We start from the raw sequence: 4920 nt of genomic DNA, 5'->3' as shown, positions 1-4920 counted from the left end.
TATTTATTTATTTATACATGTTTCTTTATGTAATGTATTTATTCATATATGCACTTATGCATGAATTTATTTATTTTTTTAATTCTGGTAGAGTTAAGGCCATGGGGCCTTCTCTTCCACAGTACCAGAAGTGAAATATACATTGATAGAAAAAACGTAGTAATATGTAAGTAATAAACCATTATCATACACATTAAGGAGCTTACATACTGTTGGGGCCCTGGTAGCTCGATTGATGTTTAAAACACACGTGTACTGTAGAATAAATGTGAGACTTACTAAATAACCGCTAGACCGCTCACTGGCGCTAGTGTTATGCTCCCAAATTGAACAGCCGGTGGGCGGCCATTTGTTTGGTAGAGCTGAATAAGTATGGTTCTTTCGTGTGCTGCTTTTAATTGAGGCAATGCACAGGGATGTAAAGATAAAGAAAAAATAAATGTTACATTTCACTGGTTAATTAATTCTTAATTTCTACGACGATTTTTTCTCCGTACATATAGATTATCTGTTAAATTCAATTCAATTCAATTAAGTTAAATTATGGTTCATTTAACGACGCTCGTAACTGCAGCAGTTATATCAGCGTCGCCGGTGTGCCGGAATTTTGTCCCGCAGTAGTTATTTTACATGCCACTAATCTACTGATGTGAGCCTGTCACATTTAAACACACTTAAATGCCATCGACCTGGGCCGGGATCGAACCAGCAACCTCGAGCACAGAAGGCCAGCGCTATACCGACTATGCTACCCAGGCCGATAAAATTATCTGTTAAGTGAATAAAATTAGGCCAAGCTGACATTCTCTGCATCAAATATGGGGACTAGTTTCGAAATCCTGTCTAACCTGCGCCATCAAGGGCGAACTACTCCACTACAGTACTTACAATACACTGTAACAAATGAGCATCTTTACAAGATAGCTAACTCGCTCCATCCTCCTATTCTTGTACACGTAATGATGACTACTTGCGTACTCAAACTAGCCTCGACGTATTTCCATCATTTCCTTGAATTGCATGCTGCATTCATGTAGCTTGCTCTTTGGATTGGCATAGAGGCTCTTCCAGGGAACTGGATACTTTTCTTCTCTACGGACATCACAATATTCAACTTTCATATTTCTTTACTCTCACGTCTTAATATCTTTCCTCGTCCAGTTCTGCTTCCATATTTTGAGTAATTTCAATTGTATTGGTCATCTATACTTCGTTCCATAATGTCTGACAGGAGCAGTAAACATTGCCGGCAGTATAATTGCTGTTCAAGCAATGACAGAGGTTTCATTCCACTCTCGAAGTTGGGCAATCTGATGCGTTCTACTCCCGCTCAATTTCAAGACAAGCGTGGAATAAGATCTCTGTTATTGGTTGAATAGCAATTAAGGCGCTGGGTGCAACAACAGCTTAAGTTGAAAGCCTATATTTTGAGGAAACAGTGTCAAAGTTTTACAACAATTTAGAAACTTTAATAGCACATATACTGGCATCATTCGATTTGTATAATATTTTAGACTGTATAAATTATTGAAATTCAATATCGTCCATAATTTAAATACAATCCATTTTAAAATATTTCTAAACAAATTATGGAAAACTTGAGTTGTTATTGCATAGAAAGTCAGTAAGTAAATGTTATTTCACTAACATAAAGGGACTTTATTGAATAAATAATAGAAATAATAGTACATTAAGAATTCTGCTTATCAAAATGACATGAAATAAGAATTTTGAACCGATAAGCCCTTAACATTTGAAGAGTTCGCGGGAAAAACGATGAATGTCACAGTTTTGTTAAGATTGATGTCATTATCTAATTCAATGGATCACTACGAAATTTAATGTTCTTATGGAAAATGGTAAAAAGGAGAATTATCACCACGAATACAGTAATCCTTTCCTTTATTTTCTATAGAAACAGCACTACATCTTACAGTTATAGACTCAATTAGATCTTATATAATCCTTAACAGAAATGTGACATTCATCGTTTTTCCCGCGAACTCTTCATTTTTATGGAAATGTACTGTAGAAACAAAGAAACATTTGTTTTAAATTTATAATAATAAAAACAGAAGATGTATTAAGAAAATCAATTCTGAACCTATGCTACAGATGAAAACTCATCTACTATACCGTCAAATAATATTATTCATGTAAGTACAATGATTTCACTTTCAGGAAAATTTTCATCCAGCACAGGTTCCGAATTCAAAATATTTTTAAAGAAAACATGCATTTTCTGGTTTCAATATCTTCAGTAATGAAATAAAATCATTTTTATTTGATAATTTTAAACGAGGAAGGTTTTTTTTACATTAAGCTCTCCCTTTGGTGTTATATTATGTTTTGAAAAACTGAATGGCTGGAAAACGGTACTGTAAGTATATGTTACTGCCTAAGAACCTGATATATAAAACATGGCTGTAACATATTTTATATTGCGAATTTTGAACCTTTGGACTTAGGACAGCACTTCACATAATCAACTCTTCTGCCATTTATGGTCAACGAAATGAAATGCGACTTTTACGGTCGATGGAAGAGTATGAAAATGTCATCGCCAGAATAACGACTGAAGTAGACTTAAGCTGTTATTGCATCCAGCATCTCAATTATTATACTTCTCTCCTCCTCTGCCGCAATGTTTACTTCTCCTGTCAGACATTATGGAACGGAGTATAGTCTCTGTGTAACTAGAAAACTTATTGAAAATATTAATGAAATTGTTAATCATTTCTTGCTTTCTACAATTTATTTTCATTGTCTTCCATTCATTTGGTAAAAGACGAATCATTTCTTTCATTTTTCAAAAGCCAAGAAATTATATATTCATGTTCTGAAACTACGGTACACATCTTACAATATACTTCTGTAAAATCCCCAACATATGTCTAAGATATTTACAGAGTAACTTTCCTTCAATTAGGTATAACAATTAGCAAACTACTAATATTAATTAGGATATTTGTAGGTAGTGTTTACTGAGGTAACCTTCAAATCTTTCACTCCCCAATTTTAATCGGTGCTCTCACGGATTCGAGTTTATTTAATATTGTTGTAACATTAGAGGAGTGATTTGTTGTAAAGCATGAGTAATTTTTACTTTCAGATCATCAATGTTCCTGGGATTCTGTGATTAGACAACGTCATTAACAAAACCCTACACGAAGAAGTCAGGAGGGGTTAGATCTGGGGAGTTTGGGGACCAAGACAAGAGATAGCTGCTTCTCGTACTGGGTTTCGCCTGCGACCTCCTGCATGTTTTTTTTAACACAGAACCTGTTTCTACAAATGTTCGATACCACAACATTATGCAATCTTATTTAGGTACATTACGCACACCATACTCACGTCGAAATTCCCTTTGAACTCTTTTAACACTCTCAAATTTAGCATACCAAAGAACACATCGTGCCCGCTCTTGATTTGTAGTAGCCATTTTAATCATTACGATTTTCATTTGTCCTTTAAATTCATGCATTGTTGAATGTCATATGGAAACTCCCATCTTTTAATCATAATATCTGCTGGGGAAAAGTGGCATAAGTCAGTTTCCACAAACCTTTTTTGATAATTTATTGACAACTTACGGAACATCTGCTCGCTTAGAAAAAATTACACAAGTATTTCTCCCAATACAATAATTCATACAGAAAAAAATCAGATCGAAATAAACCAGTGTAAGTTGTCAATAAATTATCAAAAAAGGTTTGCGGAAACTGACATGTCACTGTAGATATAAAAAGCAAGAAATTTTTCCTACTATCATAATAGCTTTATTACAATGAAATAATATTATCCATACCCAAACAGATCAGACTGTATTTCTTATTTCTGATTAATAATTATCAACATTATTTCTTTCTCTACTACAGGCCGTTTTTACCGCCTCCGATGGTTGCTACATTCAGGTTTTTGGATCGGAAAACTGCGATAATTCTTCTTTTGTCTTTCACCAACATACAATATTGATTTTGAGATATTAACTCAGTTTATATTTTATCCGCGAAACATTGACTACTAATAGGATTGTCCTAGATAAATGAATAAAAGATAATTACACGTGTGCGATTGGAGGACCTAACAGACATGAGGGAAAAGATATTGGAGGTGAATATGGCCAAAAATGCAGAAGATAATAGCCTAAATGTTCTCAAAACATTGGGAAAAGTATAATAGCTTGCACTACACTAAGCAGGAATCAGTAATTCGTTCAGTGTCTTCAAATAAATAAAGAAAGGGACAATAACTTGTACTACATTACTCACGAATGAGTAACATCTTCAGTAGCCCAGACAGACTGAGGTGAACTGCATCCGACAGGCGCACTGTGGAAGCTACTTTACCGCATCTCCCCTGACGTCATCGTACATTGTAAACTGGCCTCAGTGATAGCAGTTTGGTACATTTTATTTAGAACGACATTTTGTACTAGATACTTTATTTCACTTAAATCATGAAGATTGTATGACAGTGACACAATGAACCAAGAAGCGCTCACGAAATACCCTAGTCATAGTTATTCTATTTTACGAAAATAATTAATGATCTGCAGATATATTCCTAGTGCGTGAGTTATTGAAGTATTGAAAATTCAGTAATTCCCAATTCTTTCGAGATAGCAATAGCCAGACTTTAACTTATTTTTTTTAGATAAATACAAGTACTAAATATGTATAAATATGAATACTACTCCTAATAAATTAACAATTTGTGAACGAGTTCACAAGGTATTTCACATACACACTGCTTTAATTCCAGTCCCGCGCCGTGGCGTCGCGGTCTAAGGCATCCTGCCTAGGACTCGCGTTACGGAATGCGCGCTGGTTCGAGTCCTCATGGGGGAAGAAATTTTCTTATGAAATTTCGGCCAGTGTATGGGACCGGTGTCCACCCAGCATCGTGATGCACTTGGGG

At 35.0% G+C, this 4920-nt stretch overlaps 1 non-coding gene across 1 annotated transcript; it reads right to left on the bottom strand.

Annotated features, from left to right (window-relative positions):
* Positions 1-685: 685 nt before the first annotated feature.
* On the bottom strand, positions 686-759 carry TRNAR-UCU (transfer RNA arginine (anticodon UCU)). Its single transcript has one exon. It is a non-coding gene; the product is annotated as a tRNA-Arg (tRNA).
* Positions 760-4920: the final 4161 nt, after the last annotated feature.

This window comes from Periplaneta americana, chromosome 16 (assembly GCF_040183065.1).
Source record: "Periplaneta americana isolate PAMFEO1 chromosome 16, P.americana_PAMFEO1_priV1, whole genome shotgun sequence".
Taxonomy (NCBI): domain Eukaryota; kingdom Metazoa; phylum Arthropoda; class Insecta; order Blattodea; family Blattidae; genus Periplaneta; species Periplaneta americana.
This window is presented reverse-complemented; position numbering and strand designations above follow the sequence as displayed.